The sequence below is a fragment of the Notamacropus eugenii genome, chromosome 6, assembly GCF_028372415.1.
Source record: "Notamacropus eugenii isolate mMacEug1 chromosome 6, mMacEug1.pri_v2, whole genome shotgun sequence".
Lineage (NCBI taxonomy): Eukaryota > Metazoa > Chordata > Mammalia > Diprotodontia > Macropodidae > Notamacropus > Notamacropus eugenii.
In genome coordinates, this window is record NC_092877.1 from 289,133,298 (window position 1) to 289,158,978 (window position 25,681).

The 25,681-nt window shown below is 35.2% G+C and overlaps 1 long non-coding RNA gene across 2 annotated transcripts in view; it reads right to left on the reverse strand.

Moving 5' to 3' along the window:
- The window catches only part of LOC140511456 (uncharacterized), a 30,758-nt gene extending 11,009 nt beyond the window's left edge, over window positions 1-19,749 (reverse strand). The window contains exons 1-4 of one of the 2 annotated variants that reach the window (XR_011969560.1): window positions 19,650-19,749; window positions 18,518-18,606; window positions 18,151-18,241; window positions 3,107-3,231 (exon numbers count right to left, since the gene is read on the reverse strand). This is a non-coding gene — a long non-coding RNA (uncharacterized lncRNA). Of the gene's footprint in view, window positions 1-3,106; window positions 3,232-18,150; window positions 18,242-18,517; window positions 18,607-19,649 lie in introns of those variants that run through there. The other variant, XR_011969561.1, reaches the window with a different exon arrangement.
- Between the last annotated feature and the right edge of the window lie 5,932 nt (window positions 19,750-25,681).

A 25,681-nucleotide genomic window follows, 5' to 3' on the forward strand; every position in this document is an offset into this window, starting at 1 on the left:
CAGTTATATCTATTAAGTACATCCTTTCTCCCACAGAATATAAGCTCTTTGGTAGTTTTGTCTTTGAAGCCCTAGTGTTTGGCACTCTCACTAGCACATACTAGGAAAACTAAATTCTTATTAACTAACAACATTTATTCTAATTGAAATGTATTTTTCCCTCCTTTGATCTTCTCCTCCATGAAATATCACATCTATGACAGTGGATTGTTAATAAGCTATGTAAAGGGCATGATCCTCTTTAGCTATGGATTCCTACCCATCCATCCACCTCCACTATGGCCACCATCGAGGAATAACAAATAACTATACCCATTCAGAAGGAACAGTCTGTGACCCCATTATTTCCTAGTATCATATGGTCCTAAGATTGCATGTTGTGAAAGGCGGGGAGACAGGGAAAGACATTTCCACAACAATTTCTTAGTATGGTTTCCTACTCTATTGAACTATGGCCTAGTAGTTGGCAGTGACCTGAGCGGGCAGGAGAACCATTGAAATGTATATTTTTCCAGGTGTTACGTTGAGCTTCCTTTATTTCTAAGAGAAACTACAAAAATTATTTCTATGTCTGAGGTTCAGAGATAGATTGTGACTGAGGTGAACATAATGATAACAATATTTACGTTGGTGTAATGCTTTAAGAGTTTTAAAGTACTTTAATTATTTTATTTCATCCTCACAATATCTATAAGAGTTTACTATTACATTACCTCAATTTTGCAGATAAGAACATAAAGACTGGGAAAAGTTAGATGACTTACCTAGAACTATAGGATTAGTACATGACTTAGATTCCAATTGAGTTCTTCATTCCTCCAAGTCTACCATTCTATCCACTCTGTCACCCAATGCATGCCTCAGATTTCCCATACAGTACAATAGCAAGAAATTGTGTGTGTGTGTGTGTGTGTGTGTGTGTGTACGTGTGTGTGTGTGTGTTTAAATGAGACTTGGCAAAATAAAATGTCCTTTGTCAGAATGTGTTGGCATTTTTGATTCAGAAAATATCATTGCATAAGTATAATACTGTAGGTATAATAAAAGTGACAATTCGCCATAAAATACGTGACAATTTCTGTAACTTTGTTTCTATTATCTGGAGCCTTTACTCATTATAGGGTCTTTCACCTCTAGAGTGCCAAGCAAAGGAATAGTTATGAAATGAGCAAGCTATTCTCTGATGAAACTTGACATCAGTCAGTTGATTATTCATTGGCAAATAGGCAGAAGGAATGAATCAATCCTCCAAAATATACAACAAAGTTTAACGTTAAGGTGTGAGGGGAAGGGCATCCTGTTTATATTCTACTCCAATCAGACTTTTTAAAAAAAAATCTAAACTAGCTATTAGCAAACCAAAGAACAAACAAAAAAAAAAAATAGTAGGCTGTCCACAGAGAACAAGCAATGTCCATTACCCCAAATTTAATTCAACACATTTTCAGATTACATAAGCAAGTAGGAACCGAAATCCAGATGCCTTGCATTTCTTGCTCCTGTGAGTTTCTCTGATGTTCCACTCTTGTTGTCAACAAAACACTCATACAAAAGGGTCTAGCACATTGTAGTCATGCCTTTTTTAAATGACTGCCCAAGTGTTTCATGAATTATTCAGAAGACATCATTTTTCATTTGTGTGCTTATATTGTAACAAAAATAGATCTACAGATTCCCTCCATTTTACATTGCCTGCTATTACAATTTTAAAATAAACAGCACTAAAGATAGAAGGTTGGGAGGAGTATACTTTAAGACCTGGGTAAAGTATATCTGATAAGGAATTCATCCGTTTGCATGTGTGTGTGTATTTGTGTGTGCATGTGTGTGTGTTTGTGTATGCGTTTATGTGTGTGGGTGTGTGTGAAAAAGCTGGTGTAGGGTGATTATGAGTGAAATTTCAACTAAGTTGTTGCTTATGAACCCTAGGAAGGAGCTGGAAGTCTTAAAATTCTTGTTTGTTACCAAAAAGGCAATATTTTCTCCCAGTGCTCAAGTACAAAACCTTGAAAGATTATGGGAAAATACATGCCAAAAAGAGTATGTACAAAATACAAATGTGAAGAAGGAAAAAATGGAACCTAACAAGTTCATATTGAGTGCACAGCCTCATTATCTAGTTTTGAAACCCAACTTGGTTTTGTTTCCCTTATTGTCTGGGAGGCACCCTCAAGGTCAAGCTGATAATTTGAGCACAGGAGAGAGATCTGTATTAAGCATGGCAATAGTACATGGTTGTTACGGGAAGGGGAAAGAGGATATATTTGCTTTTCCCTTTTCAGAAGGAAAGTAAGACAGATTACAGAACAGGGGGCATTTGTAGACTTTTTAGGAGTATTTCAAAGAGCTTAGCAATAACTGGGAAAGAGAGGAGGGAACATGGGGAAGAGGCTGAACCTATTGTTCAATTGACTGATTTGTTTAAAAAAACATTTACCTTAGCTATTTCCTTATCAGATTATTCTTATATCTCTCTATCTATCTATCTATCTATCTATCTATCTATCTATCTATCTATCTATCATCTATCTATCCATCCATCTATCTATATCTAGCTAGCTAGCTAGCTAGTTATCTTGTATGTGTATATATATATATATATATACATTGCTATATGAATATGTGCGAGCATGTACATACATGCACATGTACAAGTATGAACTAGACAAGAATTTGTGACTTCAATAGTATTTACTAGAAAACTCTGTGTGAGGAAAGTCCCTCTGCCAATTCAGATGCTAGCTGCTCAACAATTTATTGTTTTAGATGATTGCTGAGTTGCCTAGGACACTAAGAAGTTAGTGCCAGGATTATCTAAATGATAGATATTGGATGCATTTCTGGAATTATGATCTTCCTTACTATAAGGCCTAGCTTTCCCTAACCCTCTCATTGCCTCTGTCCCTGTCCCTTCTCTCTATCTGTCTCTGACTCTCTGTCTCTCCTTCCTTCCATCCTTCTCTTTTTCCCTCCCTTCCTCCGTTTCTCTCTATTACTGTCTCTTAGACTTGCTCTCCGTCTTTGTTTCTCTTCACATATCAGTATTTGTGTGCGTGTGTGTGTGTGTATTATTTGTGTATTTATGAAATCTCCTTGAACGAAACTATCAGATTGTTCATAAATTATATTTTTGTAGGGCCAAACACAGGGCTCATGTAGTACTTGGCACATGGAGGTTGCTCAGTTCCATCTCTTTGACTGGCTTAACTTTTCAATGTTTTCTGAGTGGCTCTGCAAAAGAAAAGTGAAGCAGGTAGATAAATACTCACGTAGAAGCCCCACAAGTCTAATTATTGTTTATGTGTATTCTGGCCAATCACATATCACTACCCATTTTTTCTCAGTTGATTCTCTTTTCCCTATGCCCAGGTGGCTTATGAACTTGAAGAAACTTTTGAGGGCGGGGGGAACAGCTTTTTTATGCCCTTGTTTCTCATGAGCACAGTTGTGTGTATGTTTGTGTTTTTCAAGCAGATTTTTACTAGCCCCAAAGGTGCACATTGTTGGAATAATTTAATACTATCCTAGGGCTAGTCAATTGTAAACAACTCGACTATATGGAAAAAACTGCATAAAAATTGCAACTCAACATCTTAGAACTTGAGAAGGAACTGATTGAATTTGTTTTTTAATAACACCCTTGAATTTGAGTTTTTTGATATGTATGTTTTTCAATTAACCCTTTTTGTTGGCAAATAAGGGGATCTGTTAAACTTTGAATTTCAAAATATATCTTTACTATAGAATTTCCTTGATTACACATTTTAAAAAGTTTTCTTGAACTAGTCTGAAAACTACAAGGCAATTAATCAACAAAATGTAAAATTTCCCTTTGTTCATGTAGGAATCCAAACATATTCATGTACTGTCATGAACCTGCAGATATTTTTCAGAATTGGAATAGACATTAACTTATATTTATTAAAGGTTAATATACCCACTATGATGTCACAAAAGTCAAGAACTAATTTGTTCAATTTTTTTCACAAGTCATGTTCTTCAAACTATCTCCAGCTGGTTGAGACTACACAAAAAAATGCCTAGCGACGTAAGGTTGCCAGAGACCCGGCTGTAGCCTTGGCTGAATTAGCTGGTCATTTCAGTCAAGAGGACTGAATCTATGTTAACTTGACATCACTTACCTATGATCATTACTTATTTCCAAAGCTTTTTATGCCAGCAGACTTGAGAGAAACACAGTGTCTTTTTTTTTTTTTCTATTAAGGTTAAGGTTTTTCAAATTACTAGCTGTTATCTGATGAAACAGGCCAGTTTCCTTTTACCTTTCAGGGATTTGCTTTGCCAATAGGCAGTTCAATACAGAGCTCAGGGGGACTGGTCCATTCTTCGACTGTAAAAATGCTGCGTCCAAGCAGCTTTACCTAGGTGGTTTATTAAAATATTTATGTGGACAGAGCATGGAAGTAACCATCCTACAACATGGAGGTTCAATAATAGGGTTAAGCTACTAAATAATGTGCTAAGAACAATTTGGGAGGGAGAGTTCGCACCTTTTCATAAGGCTTTTAAGGCAAGAGACTTCATTATTATTCACATCAGAACTCCACAGACAATATATAAACTTTAATGCTTCTGTCTACCTCTCTTCTCTTCTCTTCTCTTGATATTACCAGGAGAGAGAGTTCTTTATGCACATTTTTATCTGGATAAAAACTCTGTTTGGAACCTTTTCCTTTCATTAGCCAAGAGCTTTTGCTTCCCTTTGCAGGACACCTGAATTACTGCAGCTTAACTGCTTCCCTGATACAGTCCTACACTATGCTTTCTTCACTTTATTGTCCTGTGACCTTTGAAAGGGTTCTTTTCTCTGTTAAATTAGCAGTCATTTTATCCTTTCACTAATAATTGCAAAATAGATAAGTTAAAACACTGCAACTACTAAAGAGAAAAGGATGCTCCACAAAATACCGCAGAAACTCAAAAGAATCTGTTCATCACAGCTGATTTAGGGCATGTCATTTTCTCTTCCTGCTCAAAGGTCCCATTTACCACCAATACTGAAAAGCAAGGAATGCAGTATTAGAGACCACTTTATATACAATACTTATTTGGAGTTATAATCATTATCCAACCTCCATGCCACTGAACAGCCATCCCAGGATGTAGAAATCCACCTGGTATCAGACAGATCATGTCTTTATGATTAATTACAGGTCTAATAGGAAAGGTAAACATCCCACTGTAATTGCAAAGGGGTAAGCACACATCTCCTTAATCATGGTGGGATTACTAAATCCTGCTCTCCACGGGTGTGTAGGTTTATGTCACAAGCGTCTGCTATGAATCACAGGAAGTTAATATTTTCATTCTATAGTACCAATGGGGGTTTATGGAAATAACTGTACTCTATACAATTTTGATTGCATGAAGAGAAAAATAGTTATTTGAAATGCAACTTGGGCTGCAATATTTCTTTCTTGCTGCCTCTCATTTGGCAGCATATCCTACTCAGATATTATCATCAATATGCCATACGTAAACCTACATTCATCACTGGTACTTAAGCTTATTAACTAAACAGCAATTATACTGTCATGGGAGCATTATGGGAAAGCATACAACTGTTTGTCACAATGTTTCCTTCTCTTCCAACACAATGTGTTTTTGTTGTTAATAACAAGCTATAATGTAAACAAACTGTCTGAAAATACAAGGTGTCATTTAACACAAATGCACCATTTTACAAAATGTGCCCATTTCTTCATAGTATTTTTCTAAAGTATAGCAACTCAGTATTTTCAAATTCAAACTTGTATCCAAAACAAATTACACAGAGAATAGTTATAGTCATATATTTTACTTGTTAATTTACTGTCTAACGGCCATCCAAAAGTCATGAAATGGATTTATCTCTAAAATTACATTAAAAATGATTCCAATACCATTTCCTGTTTTGTGGATCATCTTGTTCATTCTCATTTTGGAATCAAAGGGGAGGTGCTCTGTCCAGAAACATGCCATCCCTTTATTCTTTTTCCTACATTTCAAGGATAAATCCCAAATAATTATGAGGAAAAGTGGATACAAATTCATGCACACAAATAATGTATATGTGCTATGTACAGAAAAACAAAGATGTAGAGCACATAGGAACTATTTGGCAATAGAGATTTGCCAATTCATTGGCTAGAATACAGGAAAGTTGACTCTCAGTTCAAGTAGTACTTCTGAATGGCAGGTATTATAGGTGTTAATTCCAGATACCTCAATGGTTTGAAGTACTGGCTGAGTAGTTCTAGATGCTTCATACTAGAAAACAACACTAATTGTCACACTCTGACTGTAACACTCCAATGACTCCTTCCAGATTAACAACTGGAACCTTTCTTCAGAAACCATTTTGATTGTGTCTACACAAAAGGAAACATACTTTGGACAGAAACCTCTTATCAAAATGGTGGAATAAATGAATTTGCAAGTCTTTATAAAATAGTTGAGCTGGTCAATCCTTTCCTATAAAAAACTCCCTAGCTTATTTTTTTGAGGGGGGGAGGGAGAGGGTGGTACAGAATAAAAGGGTGGGGAAGCTTCAGCTGAACCTTACACTGGTATATTTGAAGTAGTTTGCCAGTGAGGAAATTTTCTCTGCCAATCCAGATTGACTATTTTTCAACATCTTCTGGAGATGTGGGCCACAGAGGGGTTAAACGACTTGCCCATGGTCTCATCAAATATATGACAGATAAAGGAATTGAACCTACGTCCACTATTTACTCTACCCTTCTTCCACCCCGCAAACACATGATATTCTCCATGTTACCCATGGAAAAGAAGAGATTATATTTAGGATAATTCAGGTAAAATGAATACTATGAGTTGCAATAACCAGATGAATGAAGACAAAGTTTATTTTCTCTTAGATTTATCCAGATAATTATTTAATTTCTCCAAATTGCTTCCAGAGAAGCAGTTTTTGTGTTCTATTTGACGGTGCTATAAAACTACATGATAAGGATTAGACTGAGAATCTCAGCAGGGCAATGACAATCTTGCATTTTTCTCTTCTTGCTTTAGCCCATGATTCTATGGGTGTTTAGATCAGTGGCTTCATCTTTGTTTGCCTCAGCTAAACCAGCTCCAAGATAAGGGAAATCTTTTTTTTTTTTTTTTTGCCTCCATTTTCTTCCTCAAGAGATAGAAAAGACAAATAAGACTGTTTTTTCATGAGTCTCTGAGTTCTCCCAAAGTAGAACTTTGTATAAATACAGTAGGTATTTATTATCAACCTCTTTGAATTAATATGGGGGGGGAGGAGAAGAAAATCTATCACAAACATGCCATTGATTTCAATAAATGTTCCAGGAATTTGCCTCTGCTGTGTGGTCCAGATGCTGGGTCCTCACTCCTACTGTTGCTATTAGCAAGAGATGAGTCATTCACTCTACATGATGTTAAAATCCGTGCTCTACTTCCTTTGTAAAAACTGTAAAATCTATCAGACTCTTCTAGAGAATGCAGAGAAAGGAGTTTACAAAATATTATCACTTATGTTTGCTAGAAAGGTTTCTAAGGCATTGATGTAATACTAAATATGTTCTATGATAGTTTTTCTATATTCACTTATTCATTCATTCATTCATTTCATTACTTGTTCTGCTATTAATTCATTTATTTATTGACTAAGGATTGAATGTGTTACTTTTTGTTTATTTTTAACCAGTGAGTTCTTTTGACTTCTGCTTAAGGAGGCTTTTTTTTTTTTTGTCCCCATTGAGGAAGCTATTTTTTACCTCATTAAGTTGCAAAATTACTGGAGGCAGGTGGGACTTGCACCTTTTTTTCGTTAGGTTCTAGTTCCTCAAATTAAGAGGCAGTTTTTAAATCAGTAAGCTCTATGTTTACATCATATTTTTGATATATACCGACTGTGTGAACTTGGGCTAGCCACAACGTCTAAGTGACCCAGGAAATTCCCTAAGATTATAAGTGGCAGAGCAGGTATAGATCATTACTTGTAGAGGAAAGTCCTCACATGGAATTCAAAATACCAAAGAAATCAAAGGTCTAGTCCTGCCTGCTCACCGCCCCTCCCCATAAGCTTATAGTTAAATAGATGGTCCCACCTATATGTAAATGATTTCTTGGCATTCAGGTAAATGAAGCAGTAACAATTATTCAGTGAATTACCTAATATTGTCTATAACCCTCACTAAAAATGGCATTCTCTTAAAGTAATTCAAATATATCAATGATAAATCCATCCTTCCTTCCCTTTGCACCACCACACCTCCTTTTCCAAAAAGTAGACTAATGCACAGAGTTCATAGAAGTGTAATTCTAGTACCATGGATTACATTTTTATAATTTATTAAAAATTTTACTTGTCTTATGTAGAAGTAGACTATTTTCTGGGCCTACCAAATTTCATTCAGTCCTATGGGATCATGGTAACATTCATAGTTGTATTTGGCTTAGTAATATTTCATTTAATAGAGGTTACTGGTTAGATTTGCAGGTATATTCTCAAATCCAAGTGATTTTATTCATCTAATGAATAAATGTAGCAATTTTATTACTAATATGTTATTCCCTGGCCCCTAAAGCAGTGATTTCTCATTAGAATTCAGTTTCTGGGGAGAAAAGTGAAATCAGTGTAATATCATTCAAAAGGGATTAAAAAAAGTAATTACTAAGATGACGGGCAAAATGCATTGGTAATGAACCAGTTAATAGATACTCTCCCTCATGGGCTGCCCCTAATGCTATGCATTACGACAGCAGAGAATTGAAATGATGTGTCAGTGCCATAAGGATACAAAATTTACTGAGTGTCCTTTGCTGGTTTAGCTTTCTCCTTCTTTTCCCTAAAGGTGTATGTCCCCCAAAGATCTCTTCTGGGTCTCCTCCTCCTTTTTCTTCTCTTCTCCCCTCCCCCGCAACCTCTTCTTCTCTGAATGTCATTCTCTCACATGACTTCAACTGTCATTGCTAGGATAGGGTGAAAACCTCTTAGACATTTAAAGTTTTTAATATTGAAAAAGGATTAGGTTCCCAAACTTGAAGATATGTGGTGCAGGGGTCTTCACTGAGTAGCATGTCAAAAAAGAAAAAAAAATAAGAGATAAGCAAGAACTGTTTGTACTCTGTCTTCACTGACTATATTTATTTCTTGGTCTCGCTCAGTTCTTAGAGAATTGTCTGGGGGCAGTGAAAGTATAAGTGACTTGTCCATTGTCATATAACTAATATGTTATCTTGAACCCAGGACATTCTGACTCCAATGTAGTACCCTATCCATTACATTATCCTGTATCTCTGATATTTGTTTATAAGGAAACAAACTGAAGAATCATATTTTAAAAACAGTGCTCATTAAGTAAAAAATACCTGATTGTTAAGGAGTTTGATCTAATGCACAAGCATAAAAATTCAGTTAGGGATGCCTTGAATTCAACTGGGTTTCAGTTAACAGACTGACCACTTTCAGTGGGACATACTGTGGGATGAATAAAGTTATATCAGATTCCTAAGCCATGGACTGTTTAAGGTGATGTGTTTCTGAAACAAACCATGAGTAAAGGAGTTTGGAGTGGGGTGATGATAATGGCCTCTATGGAGATTACCTCCAAATCTCTGTAATCTACTTCAATCTCTCCTCTGAAGTTTGATCTTATATGTTGAATTGCTGGATCAGTATCTCCATCTAGATGTCCCATTGGTATCTTTAACTAAATTTGCCATAATAACAACTCATCATCTTTCCTCTAACATCATTCATTCTCTTACTCTATCTTCCATCCTTTTAATCTCTCAGTCTCAAAAAATAGAGGCATCTTTTTTCTTAACCCAGTCCTCAGACACCACTTCAGATCAGTTGTCAAGACTTTGCAACTCTGCTTTTCTCACAACCAATACTTTCTCTCTACTAAGGTGGCCACTAAACTAATTCAATTCCTCATTATCTCTTACCTTGACTTGTAATAGTCTGATAACTGGTCTCCTTGCCTTTGATCATTTCTGTCTAAAAATAATCCTTCACAAGACTGAAAAACAATTTTCTTAAAACACACATCTGCCCCTTCAGTTTCTCACCATTTCTTATAGGATAAAATGAAACAGGTTAATCTGGAATTTAAGGTCTTTTATAGGGTAGCACAGATACCCTTCTTTGAAGCTTTATTTCATCATACTCCTTTCATGTACCCTGTGGATCAGCCAGATTAGACTTGAGGCAGGTAGGTGGTATAATGGTTAGAGCTCTGGATTTGCAGTCAGGAAGACCTAAGTTAAAATCCTATCTGAAGCATTTACTAGCTATGGAACCGTGGACAAATTTTAATTTCCTACCCTGTACCTTAGTGTTATAATATGTAAAATGAAAGAGTTGGATTTATTATCTTCTATGATCCTATAACTGGCAAATATTCTATATCATCCTGTTCCTTTGTGTCTCTGTTCATTCTTGTGGGACCCATACTAGTAAAAGAATTTCTATACATCTTGACTCTTTTTAAATGTTTAGATTTCTTTAAAATACACCTTGGCTATATCTCCTACTTTTCTCAACTGAAATATCCTGCTGCAAGTTTTTGTCTAGATTTTTCCATTAGTATGATCACATTCTTTTTATTGTTCTATTTCATGCGTATACCTAAAGCCCCACCTCATTTGGATTATAAGATTATTGAAGATGAATATTGTTGATTTTTGTATTCCCAATATCCAGCACAGTACCTTGCACATAGTTTTATAATATTTTTAATAGAATTGAAGAAATAAAAACAGCTCACCTCCTAAAAATTTTTTATGTTGGATTTTCACAGCCCATTTTTGCATATATTACATTATATTGTCAAAACAATTCATTTGATGTTATTGTTGAATACAATGTGTGTTTCTTCTTTCACATCCTTTCCTTTCAGTGCCAATCTTCTTTCTGTGATATCTCTCTCTCCCTCCCTCTCTCTCTTTCTCTCTCTCTCTCTCTCTCTCTCTCTCTCTCTCTCTCTCTCTCTCTCTCTCTCTCTCTCTCTCTTTCTCTCTCTCCCTCTTCCCCCTTCTTCCCTCCATCCTTTTGACATACCATTTTTCTACTTTGTACTGAAAAATACGCCACCGATGTCAGGAAACCATATGTGTTAGAGATATGAAAGTAGATAAACACAATTTTTACTGGTAAAGTATATATTATGCTACTAATTTCAAAGTAAAGAACTCTTTTGCCATTTAATATGCAAGTGTTATCTTTACATATAAGCTTCCATAAGAGACAATGGTTTGTCACCAGCAACTACAAGAGGAACTAATGCAGTCTGCAAGTCTCAGACTTTCATTTTCAGTTTTTAGAATTTTGAAATTTTGCAACTTACAGGGAGAAAAAGAGATCCATCCCACTGTTTTAAGATAAGACTTTCTTTAAGGGAGATTGTTTCTTAAAACTTTCTTGATTCTCTAGGGTCTAGAAGACCTTTCCTTAGAAGGAACTTAAGTTCTTTTTTTTTTTTTTTTTAATTTTTACTAGTTAGAAAATCCCATTTAATGCCTCAACTAAGTGCCTCTTGATGTAATATAATTTCATTCTCCTTTGTCTTGTCATCAATGGCAGCAAAAAAGCAGCTAGCAGCTGGCACAGTCCCTCAGACTACATTCATATTTGACAAAGTACAAGGAAAGACTACACACTTAGGGACTAGTAAAAGAGATTACATATATATGTATATGCATATGTGTGTTTATGTATGTATATGTGTGTGTATAATTCAGAAATTCTGATGAAAAAAATCTATGAGCAATGTTTTGGCATTTAAAATTAAACAGATTTTCAGGTTAGGTTTATACACTGTTAAGCATCCCCAACCTTAATACCCTTAACCTGTCTAGAGAAAGTAAAAGCCTTTATTATGATGCCTGAATTATTTCTTGGGTGAAACAGATTTCTATTTAATAGTGTTTAGTAAAAGTAATGCAGGTTTTCATGGGCTTAGTAAAAGAGGCTCTAAGGGGCTCCAAATTCTTGAAGATATTTTAATTCAATTTAAATCAACATTTATATGTATTTACTATGTATAAGACTTTATGAAAAAACATCATATTATGTGCAAAAATTTATGTGAAGAAAGTAATAAGAAGAATTATATTAACTGACTCCAGTGTCAGGAGTGGTAAAGGCAAGAGAAAATTGAGGTGATTTTTTTAAAGAAATTGTGAGGAAAAAGGGAGGGCTATCAGAGCTCAGTAAAATTTGAATGAATAGGAGACTCCTAATTTTAGCTTTCTAAGAGGCAGACAGAAGGGGTGAATATATTCCAGGTGTATTGTGCAAATATACAGAGGTGGGAAATTGCATGTTCCAAATCCCCTGCCAGTCTGGATAGAATATAAACTAGGGCAAGAGTCATAGTTCAAAATCAGTTTAGAAAAAATTTGTTGGAACTAAAATGTGGCAAGTGTTTTTTTGTTTGTTTGTTTCATTGGTTGGTTTTCTATTTTTTAAATGCTAGGCTGAGAAGTTGACATTTTAGGATAGAGGTTATGGGAAGCTTGTAAGGATTTACATTGCATAGTCCAGTCTGTGCCTGAGGAACATTAATTACAGCTTGGTATGAAGAATACATTAGAAGAGAGAATGATCTGTTAAACAACATGTGATGAGAGCCTAAAGGAGAGCAGAAGTCGTGTGGATGGAAGAGACAGACATAGAAACTTTGGGGAAGTAAAATCAACAGAATTTTCCAAATAATTGGATGGGGGTGGAAGGAAAGGGAAGAGTCAAACATAACATCAGAGTGAATGGAAAGACAAGAATAGGTTTGGTGAAAATAAAAATGTTTAGAAGACCCACGTCATATTTCAAGAAAACAAACAAAGAAAAAACTATGAGTTTACTATTACCAACCAGCTGGATGTTACATTAGTTCAAAACAAAATATATTCAATTAAAGAGCATAGCAAATAAAATTCCATGGAATCATTTCCCTCCTCTCCCAACCTCTTTATATACACAGGTCTAATGCAGAGTGCTAAAGATCACCAAGTTCCTTTGACTAGAAAGGAAATATAACTAGTGTCTGTCCAGAACAAACTCTAGACAAGGAAAACTAGGTTTGCAGGATTCTGATCTTTATTATCCACCAGCAAGGCAAACTCTGATTTGTTGTTTTTGTTATACCCTCTATAAAATGAGCCCATTGTGGAGTATGGAGTAGTTGTATATTGCATAGTAAGGCTTATTCAGTTTACATGTTGAATTAGAGGGCCTCTAAGGTGCCTTCCAACTCACAAATCCCGTAATTCTGATTACCTTACACTTTGATGACAAAATTGTGCCTCTTTGCTTCAGAAGTCATAAAAGCAGCATCATCATGCCACCCAAAAGTAATCAACATGGCGTCTCTCTCTGTTCAATTCTGGGCCCAGATAATCAATCTATCTATTGTGTGTGTTCTGGATACATGTACTGATGATGAGTCTTTGCAATTATCCACATGACTGCTTATTCTGGTTTATACCACATGCTTATTTATATTTTTTTTCTCTCTGTGAGGAGAGTTCCACTAATTTTTTTTGAGTGATTTGGTGGCTCTGCAACATATAGGAAATAGTTGAAATTAGCAGAATGTATCCATACCTAGGAATATGTGGGAAACCATCTTCAGAGAATCCTTCAGTTTTCACACTGGGGCTGATATTGTCCATAACTGGCAAGCCTCTTTAGCAAGTATATAATTATGCATTACTTAATATTAATAATCAGATTCATCCAAAAAGTTGCATCTTTCAATAGATCTTGTATGATATTGACATGTGAATGGGTACCATCTTAATGAAGATGAGCCTTTAAAAATATTTTACACAACCAAATCAAATACTTTTTTTTTGTACTCAGCAAGAAATAAACTTAGGGAGATCTGTCAAATATCAGTTATTCAATAGAGTTCTGTAAAATTTTGGTCTATCAAGAAATACTATTTGTCAAAACCTATATATTCCTTCTCATTCTCTCACCAAGGATATATGTGATGTGTGGGAAAACAAAAAATATCTACAATCTGTCAAAAAAATGTATTTTGGTCTAGATGAGATAATATATATATGCATCAATAATAACTGATATTATATGTTTTACCTTTTTTGTAATAATGTGATTAAAGATTTTTATCTCCTCTTTTGATATCTTCCTTTCTTCCAGATACCTTGAAGACTGACTACACACAACATGGAAAATTGAGAATCCAAGAGCATTTGTCTACTTGGTCTAATCTGGCTCCTTTTGTTTTTCTCTATGTTACTTCTAATTAATATCTCACACATGGAATTCGAATTTAAAAGTTTAAATGAGGGTGAAATTATAATATTTGATGGTAAAAAAATATTTTGAAAATCTTTATAATTTCCATTTTTCAACCATCCCTTAGTCTACATCCAGACTTTTCTACAATTGCCCTTGAGATTACTGTGCCTAAACAGATATCTGACCAAGCTTTATTTAAACTGATGTTTCCCTTTCTTATTCTCACTGCTTTGAGACAATGTTGCTAATAATAAGCATGTTTTCCTCATGTTTATTATCTGTAAGATGTAAAACTATGCTTTTATTTTCAATTGTTGGTGCCCTTGACTTCCCTATCTATCTGTTTGTCAAGGATGTCAGGTCTTTACTGGGTTTCTATAATCTTTGGTTTTCCTTGTGTTTGGACTCCACATGTGATTTACATAGATTAATACGCCTCATATAATGATCATACTGACTATTGCCATATTTTCCTTACTATTTTGCAGCATTAACAACTTGTTTAAATAGGTCAGATTGATGTTGCTTTTAAATGCATGACATATCTTTTACTCATTTTTAGTATCTTCATTTCATAGTAGTTTTGATCCCTGTAACAAGTCAGTGATCTGCCTCTACAGAGAAAGTTGATTTGGGAATGACTTCAACACCACCACTGAGTCATATATAGAAAATTCTGATGCGTTTCCTAATGAAGTTCTTCAATATCTTTATGAAACATCTGCGAAGAATGCAAAATCTTCGGCCTCTCTTGTTTCTTACTTCTAAAGCATACTTTCTCACATATGGATCAGTCTCTGCCCCTCTCTGCCTACTTTGGCATCAACATTCAGTATGGAGAGATTTAGTATATTTCTTTGTACTTACTCAACCTCTGCAACTAGTCCCACCTTGAAAGAGACTATTATTTTAATGGTAGAATTTTTGCAGATACTTATCTTAAGCATGTCATTATAATATGACTGTCTATGTGGAGGAGGGATGTTTCCTGTCGATTTTGAACACACTACTACCATCTCTATATAGACCTTTATTTGTCCTCCAAGGGGAATCTCTAAGTTACTCTTGTATTTATCTGAAACTAATGTATATGTTTTGACAGTGTCAGGAATGGGGTTGTTATTGTGTTTGTCCATCATTCTCAAAGAGGATCATGACATCAAGATGATGGCCCAGGATGCAATGTGAGCCAGGAATGGGGTGGAAGATTACAAAGTGACAAAAATTGCTTTAATGTAAGTGCAAATGTAGGTTCAACTCAGGGCATCATACAAATAACCTACATGGCAAGGCACATGACCTACATAAAGAAAGCACTTTTTAACAAGAACTACACAAATATTCAAAAAATTGTCTTGTGAGATAGTGGGTTCTCCTTCACTAATGATCTTCCGGCAATAGCTATATGATCCTTTATCAGATGTATTGTAGAGAGAATTCTTGTTCAGGTACATGTCAAAGTATGGGATTTTTGAGTTCCATTCCAATTATGAGACTTCTTAATTCTATTAAGTGCCTTACCTAGGATCAAATGACTAGTATTTGAGTAGTATTTAAGTTAGTTAAGACCTCAGGTCTTCTAACTCAAAGACCAGGGAAATTTATCTTATACTAGATGGACTCCTACTTAACAATCCATCAGAAGCTTTTAAAATGTCTTTTTATTTGATCTTAAAATCATACAATAGTATTCAATAAAGTCAGGAACATCAGCTTTGATCCTAGGAGTGTCAATTTCTCCTTCACTCAGGTAGCTGCAAAGGAGTGTCAAATTCCAAGGATTTTGTTTAAACAAATAATGCATTTTTCTTTTCGTAGTTATAGGGGATAGGTCTATGCTGAAAAATAATTGTGCATTTCACTACCTTCAACTCCATAGCATTTTACAAAAGGTTATCATCATTATATCTGTCCATATCTATTTCTATGCATTTGCCTTTGAACTTTTAAATGCATTCCTTTTAGGTAGGGAAGGCATCTTTTTATATATTACATCCAGCACCAATACACGCTTGATGCTTTACTATGTGAATTATCTTGTTTTAGTACATGAAACTGCAAATCTGTTATGTAAAACTTGCTATTTCTTTTCCATATATGGTATATATGGAAATTATATAATAATATAATAGTATATAATATCAAAATATATAATATTATGTAAATTTCCTTGTTTCCCTTTTCTCCTCCTCTACTATAGAGATGACTACCATTAATCACAAATATTATATATAATATATGCATATATATTCACATACACACATATATGAATATATATAATGTAAAATCATTTTATATATATATATATAAATACTTCTTTTTAAGAGTCCTTTCTCTGTATGCATATATCATCTTCCTTTGTATATATTTTTGTAATTAATTTGGTTATTTTTAAAAGTCAAAATGGCTTCTATGCTCAAAGTTCTTAAAACAATGTTGCTGTTAATGTATGCAATGGTGTTTCCATTCTGCTCATTTTACTCTTCATTATTTTATGCAAGTCTATCCATGTTTTTCTAAGATCATTGAGCTCATCATTTCTTATAGCACAGTAGTGAATTTATTTTTTTATGGAGAAATTATGCCTATTGTATTTGTTTTTCTTATTAATTAACATGATTAGACTATGATAAACCTGTCAAAGGGCAAAAGGATTTAATAAGGAAGAATGAATAAATTCTTAAAAGCAGTGACACCAGCAGGTGTTAGTATATATTTGCCACCTCAGTATTGATTCTGGATCCCATTACCTACAGTTGTAGCCAGATAGCTTGACTATAAGTAGGAAAGCCATTGAATATAATAGTGTATTACATCCTTACCCAGTAAATATCCTAAAATGATTTAATTAAATCAGAAAACATGATCATATTTTATATAACAGTCCCAGTTTTTTGAACCCTTATTCCAGGCATGAATTTAAACACAGCATATAATACCTCAATGTTTGTAAAATAGCTCCCAACTCAGCAAGACTCAAGTAGTAAATGCTTAACAAAGCAAGCTTTTCTCCCACTTTTCCCAACTCTGCATTTATTAAAATAATTAGTCTTACAAGGAGCCTTTGTACAACTCCTTTCCCTTGCCTTCTTTTTGTTTACTGAATATTTACATATAAATGAATTTTTCAATGAAGTCTTCACCTCATTCATTTAATACCCGTTGGCTTTAAGCTTTGAGAGGCAGCCTAGTCTGGTAGAAAGCCTGAAGGACTTGGGAGTAAGGAATACTTGGGTTCAAATTTTGCCCCAGACTCTTACTAGCAGTGTGATCTTTGTCTCCCTTATTTTCCTCATCAGTAAAATGCAGATGATAATAGCACCTGAGTCCCAGAGCGGTGAGGATAAAATAAAATAACAATTGTAAATCACTTTGCAAATCTTAAAGTGCTATGTAAATGCTAGCTACTATTATTAGCTAATTGAACCTGTCAAATTTAGCATCTCTGAGCCTCAGTTTATTTATTTGTAAAAATGGGATTAGACTCAAAGATAGTGATGACGATAACCGGCACTTAAAGGATTGGAAAGCACAGTCTCCTTTGTGAGACAGTACTCACAATAAACTTTGTAGGTAGGCACTGTTATTACCTGAATTCTATAAATAAGAAAATGGTGGCAGAAGTTAATTGACATTCCCAGGTTCTTTCTGAGGTCGTATTTGAATTCAAGTTTTTCTGACTCCAGATCCAGAGCTCAATCCTTTGCACCAGCTAGGTTTCTGAGTCTATTATTTGACTGTACAAAGAAAGCTGATTTGAAAATAACTTCCACATCAGCAATAATCATATCTCTTGATGTAAAGGCTTTGTACGGTATGTAAAACCTTTGGCCAATCTTCTTTCTTACTTTGGAAGCATCTTTTCTAATACACGGATCAGTGTCAGCTGCCATGCCTACCTTAACATTGAAGTCACTGAGTATCAAAGGCATTGTTGATGATTCTGGGATTTCTTGTAGCTTTGTTATCAAAAAGTATGAACCCCATTTCCTGTTATCAAAATGTAAGATATTTGTCTGTTAACCATAAATACTATAAAACAAAGGTTATTAGAATTGACTTCTCCAAGCTATCTCTATTTTAATTTCTCAGGAGAAATAAAAAGAAATGTAGAAATACAGATAAAAAAAAAAACAACTTTGTTTTTTCAGTCATCAGTGAAAATTTCTCCACATTAGGTTTTTCTTTCCATCTTAGTTATTGGTTAAAGAGACAATTCCTCTTTGGAGTATATAGTTCCTTTAATCTTTGACTTTTGAAACTTACTAGCAGTTATGGAAAGGTGAACACGTGCCATGGTATGAACTTTCTGGAGTTTGTTCTTAGACATTGTCCTTTTGGTCAAGAATTAATTTCTGAATGGAAAGGAAAAGAAATATGGGGACATAGTGCCATTTTCATAAGGCTAACCATCCTATATGATCATGGCTAAAGAGAAGCAAAACAAGCTACCTTAAGAGGAAAACACCCAAGGAAAAGCTGTCATGAAAAATCAGAAACAATTCCAGAGAAGGCAGGGCCTGAGAAATCTCTCTCTCTCTTTTTTTTTTTTTTTCCCAGAGTTAGAAGCCAGATGGGCTCTTTCCCCCGATGAAGCTCTAGGCTTGTTCATATTATTATAAGAACAAAACACTAATTCAGATGAACCAATTGAGCACGGTATTTTGGGAAAATGTAGATAATAGTTCTATAAAGATATACAGTATTTATGAGAGCATTTCGTTTAATGGTGTTTAATTTAGTTGGTTGTATACAATGAGGGTAATAATTACATTGGTGCTTAATGTAGTGGGGAGCCACATTACAGCAATCTTATATCAGAAAGAGTGTTGAAACAAATGACTTTATATGCAGTGTAAAGGTAAATGAATATTTTATGGTGCACCCTGGGTGTCTGATAAAAATGGAATTTTTTGTTATCATTTAGTTCAATACTGTGGATAATATAATAAGCACTTGTGGGTGTCATGTCACAATTGTCTTTTTTTTCCCCTACGCAGCATGAGGCTCAATAAGTGAGGACACAGCTGCTAACAAAAGAAGTGCTTTATATTTATTCATCAATCTCCTCAATTTCATTGCCACTCAGAGCCAGATAAATTAGGAGGGTATTCTAACACCTCACCGTTCAAGAAGTAATGCTTACAGTGCATCACAGACTAACAATGGGAAACTGGAGGATGGGCTTCTGAACACGTATAATTCTGTGCTTTTTAACTAAACCAATCATTGGAGACCTGGGGGGTAGTGGGGAAACTTGAGTGGTTAACAACTTTATTTACATGCAGGGAAATTAAACCCAGAGAATATGAATAAGTTATAGACCCCACATTCCTCTATCCTTCTTCATATGAGGTATATAATCTAATATTAAGGGGTGTGGTACTTTAGAGCTCACCTTATAGACTCAGGAGTACTGGGTTCAAATCTTAGTCCAGATAATTGTCAGCTATGTGACTAAGGTCACATCACTTACCCTCTCAGAGCTTCTGGACCCTCATCTGTAAAATGAAAATAATAATAGTTATATTATTACTTAAGTAGACTTCTGATAAGAAAAGTATATCACAAATCTTAAAGTACTACAGAGTATGAGTTATAATTATTTTAAGAATATGAAAAGATATGTAAAATTTTACACGTTGAAATGAATGCAATATTCTCAAAATAGTTATCTTAGATTGTTATATACCGTTGCCAATGATGCTATGCATTATGTATATTTGCTAGGTCGCATTCTATTGTAATGTAACAGAATCTTCATTGTAAGCTTTTTGGATGTTTCAAATCATTTAAGTTCTCACAACTGATAAAAAGTTTATAGAGCCTTTCTAAATCTTAAAGCTCAGTTGGAGTGATGTGAGTAATGCAAATGGTGTTGGTAATGACAATCATTGTTATGCTAAATATTCTCAAGTAGTTACTTCAATAATGAAGTTGCCTATCACTGATACTTAATAAAAGCCTTATTCTATAACTGAAGATGGAATCCAGGGTTGGGAAACAGAAATTCAAGGACAACCACAGTGTATATCATCTTTCAGATATTTCAGTAACAAGTAACTTCCCAAGTCTTCTATCTTGGATCCTAAGGAGGTCTGTTCTAATATCTAATATCTGTTCTAGTATCATCACTATGCCATACTATCTTTATGGAAATATACATGATTCCAAAAAAAAAAAAAAAGATCAAAAGAGGTTGTACAGAACATTTGTTTCTCTGTCATCACCACCTATATTTCAAGTGATATAAAGTCACCAGCGTGTAGAAACCATTTTTGGCCTCTTTCATTACTTTTTCTTTTCTTTGTTCAAAAAAAAAAGTATTTAATAAGACATAAAAGAAAACAAACAAAAAAAAAGATACACAAAAGAGTAGAAAGGGATAGGTCCACAGAGCACATTTTGGTAATTTAAACTTCATGTCTTTCCTTGACTCAGTTCTATCAGGAGTGAATACTAGACAAAGTTACTCAGAAATTAGTCTAAACCAGATTTGGATTAATTTCAGTTGTAAACTTGATGGAATCTTCACTCACTTTTAGAATCTGCTCCCAGGTCAGACAGGTCCTTACTGGATGTTTTAGGAAGATTAAGCTGTTAGTAAGATTTTGGTTGCATTAGAAGGATCAAAATTAGATATCAGAGATTATTATAAAAGTCTATATTGAGTTCACTCAAGTAAGGAAGTGATGAGGATGAATACTGTTGTAACAGGACTGAAAATGATGGGGTACAGACTCCAGGAACCTCCTTGAACAGTCCTTGAATCTTCCCACTTAATTTGACCCTTCATCTGTTCCCTTAACCTAGCCTACCCCTCCTTTGTCTGATACCTCTCAACTGCCTCCAGCTGTTTCCCACCCTTGATTACATCACTAGTTACCCCATTCTCATCAAGATCCTCCTTAGAACCATCCTCAGACTACTAGACTACCCCTAGATCCTTTTCACAGTCTTTCTGCATATAAATCCAGTCTTGCCTCCATGAAGGCAGGCAGATTCAATCCAGCTCTGATTCTGTCTGGCTAAGATTACATCTGGCCCATTTGTCAATACAAACATCACAAATGGTTAGGCTTCCTAAGAGTCAACACAATATGGTGAATCTTTAATAAACTTTGTTTTATTTTGGCTGAAAGAAGGCTTGAGTTGAATTCATTTGGCAGTACCTGGTATGTCGGTATTTTGGGGTCCTAAACACCTCAAACCTCGACATCATAGTCTCTGACCTCAACAGAAGCCGGAAACAGATGACAGAGACATTTTAAAGGTAGCAAGAATAGGTTTTAGGAACTAATTGGATAATAGGGTCTAGGGAGAGGGAGAAATCAAAAGTAATTCCACTTATTTGAACCTAACTGGGAGGAGTGATATCTAGACTAGAACTGCTGCCCAGTCTTGCCTTTGTTTAAAGGTCCACAGCATGTTCTTTTATAAACCTATCTTGCCATATATTACTGAGCCATGTGGTCCCTTCAGGATTGCTCCTGGGTAAAGCAGATCCTCCTCTACCATGTCTAGACATTCCTCATTAAGTACTGTGACTGTTCTATGCCAACCCTTCTCTATCCTCTTCGTTACTTTTTTGGAAGTCTTGAATTTTTTGTTAATGTCACTTTGATTTTAATTGTAACATAATTATAGGATCATAGATTAGATCTAGGGGCAACTAGGTGACTCAGTGGATAGATCAGTCCTAAAGTCAGTAATACTCATCTTCCTGAGTTCAAATCCAGCCTCTGTCACTAGCTGTGTGACCCTGGACAAGTCACTTAACTATGTTTGTCTCAGTTTCCTCATCTGTTAAATGAACTGGAGAAGGAAATGGCAAACTACTTCTTTTCCAAAAAAATCCCAGATGGGAATACGAAAGTCAGAAATGACTGAAAGGACTGAGCAACAACAGAAGATTAGAGGTGAGAGGAACTCAAAGATCATTAAATCTAGACCCCTTATTTTACAAATGAGGCACAAAATAAGTGAGTTAGCCAAGGTCACATATATCAGAGGTGGGATTAGAAACCAGACCCCTGACTCCCGAGCCATGACTCTTTATATCACTCCATGTTGTGTCTTACTTGTTGTTTTTTCAGTCTGATTCTATAATTCTGTGAGTCAATAGACTATTTCATCTTGTTTTAAGTTATTCTCATATTTAAGTTTTATCTCATTCTAGTCTTCCTACATGCCTGGCAGCCTTGATGGTTGATTCCATCTTTTTCTAGTGTATTAGAGGCACAACATACTACCACAGAGGATTTCTTCTCTGAATCCAGGATCAACAATGGATGAGACAAGGAAACTTTTTAATAAGGGAGAAATTGAGTACATCAAAGTCCATGGACTTGTGCAGGGATAGGGATTTTGGATCAGGAGATATGAATTTGAAGAGTGAAAAATGACACAAATAAAAAAGAATAGTTTGAAAGAAGGAAGGATCAGGTGCAGGTCTGTACAACATATACCTGCAGGCCACTTGCTGCCTGTGAAAGTGACCCACGCATGGTACGTTGCGCAGCCCTGTTTCACATCCTCTATATTTTTCGTGCTCCTGAAATCCTTTTGCAGGCCACAAGTGGCATGTGGTCACAGGCAGACTGTTGTGCAGACCTGATTAGAGAAACGCAATCATCTTGTTCATAGATGACTTGTTAAAGAACTAAGTCAGAGAAATGAAAAAGAAGAGCCCAGGTATATAGAGTGCCTCCTTGTCCTGTTTCCAACTTTGCCCAAGTAGATCCACAACAGTGATCTGTTGCCTAGACAGTCTACTGAAAAAGTTAGATTGACATAGAGAAAGCTGTGGTCATAGTCAAAGAAGCAAGAGATGCCAATGGTGCCACTACATTTGATTCATTTGGTCCCTAGAGACTAGGGAAGTTTGGAGATCAACCCGACAAAGAAGGAACTGGAAAATATTGCCAAGGTGAATCCAGTTTCAATGACCTGAAGAGATAAATCTCTATACCAATACCAAAATGCTAGTTTTGGCCAGTAGTCATATATTTTATCTCTCAAAAAGGTTTAGAGTCTATTGCCTGTTTATTTCTTGCATGGTATATCATGCTATTCTGTCTTAATTAAATACTCTCATATATGATACATTGCTTCTGCCTGATTAGTTAATAGGGAGTGTTACATTGATGGGAACTCTAGCTGTGATTTATATAATTTACAACCCCCAAACCTTTCTATTGAACATTTAAAAAATAATGAGTTTCCATAGCCAGGGTCCTTTGGAAGGACTTTGGGGGACTCATGTTATAACGGGAATTCATTTAGCATTGAATTAATCCCCTTCAAAAAGAAAAAAAAAGTGTCATATATTTCCTTTTTCTGTTTCAAAGCTTCTGCTCCATTTTAGTCCACACTGTCAGTTTCTGATTCTTGCCAGGTAGACATTTCCAATCTCAACTCATTTGCAAAGCAGAAATGCACTAGGAGCCCAGAACCCAATATTTTGTTCAATCAGTTCTCTCTTAGGCTACCAGCTCTGTTCGTTCACTCACCCAGGTTCTGTTTGATAGCATCAATCACATAAATTTCCTTCCCTCCCAGGGTAGTGATCTTCCAAAAACTTATCATTACAGTTTTACAATTTGAAAATATCTTAAGCTAACTTTTAAAAATACCCTACTTCATTCCTACACAGGGAAAAGGAAAGGTTTCTTTGCAGCATAATGGCCTGAATGAGCAGCAACTCATCTTGAAAATGACCATAAGGATTCTAAAGATCAAATGAGCCTTAAATTACATCATCAGCACAAGTTAGGCAGAACTACTCCTCATCTATGGTCATCCAACACCAATCTAGTGATCAGAGGAAAATGGAAAAGAGGACACAATGAAATCAGGTTACCACTTTTATATTAAGGAATTGTGTGTAGATTTGACTTCAATATGCAAAGTTTTTATGCTGAAATGCTAATAAAGTTAGGAAGAATAAATGGGGAACTTCAGAAAAGCCTAAAAAGAAATTGCTTATTTTAATGACACACTTGTTTTAATCACAGTCTTTTTCAGATGATTCTTTTTAGTACAGCATTATTCCTTAAAAATTTAAATGAAGAAATATACATCTTATATTAATATCTCACCAGTATTATACCCTTGACAGACAATCACTCTATTTGGCATATTTGTGCTTTGTAAAGTCACTAAATTAATCATTGAAAAAAACTAATAAATGACAAAAGTAAGCAATCTTCTTGTAAACAAAATATAACTACTTGATTGTGAAATTGAGTGCTTAAAATTAAAGATAATATAATATGATATTTCATGCTTTTCCCCATAATCTAAAGTTCCTAAAAATACAATGTATTTTTAATGTTGAAATAATAAAAGATCTCTCTTCTTGAAAAGAAGACTTGAATTCAAGTCATGCCTCTGGCGCATGCTATGTTCATGACCATGGACAAGTCATTTGATTTCTTAGTACTCTAAGTAACTTTCTAAAACATAATCTAATGACAAATTGCCAGTCAGTACAAGAGGAAGGAGCTTTCATACGGGGAGTTCTCCACACTGATGAAACCATAGATTTGGACCAGAAAAAAACAAAATAATATAAAATGCTTGGCCAACACTAGAACTGCTGAAGGAAGGAAATCATTTCCTGGAAAGGTAGCAAGTTACTCAACCTTGACATAATTCTTGGCATTATGCACATCTAGGAACCCTAGTAAAATGAGTTTATTTCACTCTAGGCTCCTAACAGCCTGATATACAAAATGTTATTAACATTCTTGGCACAAAGGACTCAAAATGCCCTTTGATATTTGTATTCATAAATTAATAATTAATAAATTCCAGAACTAAATTAAAAAGGGACATGCCCAGTAGCAGGGGATAAAATAGTGGCTGAATGATCTCAGGATGCTCCTCATAGGTCTGTGATGGAGGGATTCTTTTTTCAGAGCAAGGAAATTGTGATACACAGACTTCCTCCTCCTGCTAGCCCTTTAACACCTTCTACCCACCAGTTTTACAGACCAAGTTTATTAAACTGCGCTAAGAACTAATGAAAGAGCAAAACATCCAGCGTTTCCTCCATTTACTCTCCCAGTACACATAAGCTAAACTCCCAAAGACAGTGGAACCTTGGAAGTTGTTTTATTTCTCTCAGTGTATAATGGAGAGCTGAGCTTAGGGTTAATATCCCTCTCTCATCAACTCTGACACCAAGGTCAGAGATAAGGAATTAGATGGATTCATTTAGTCCTGTAACTACTGCCTGGTGCCAACACTTCAAAGACCCAAATGTTGTCATCTCTCCCCTCCTGCCATTAGAAAGTTTTAGAGCAGAGTGCAACGTAGAGCAAATGATGTTCACTGAATTATAATCCATGACATCCTGTGTGGCTGATGATTATAAGACATTTAGGTAGTCAAGTTTTATCACATTTTCTTCAGTGAATGTCAGTT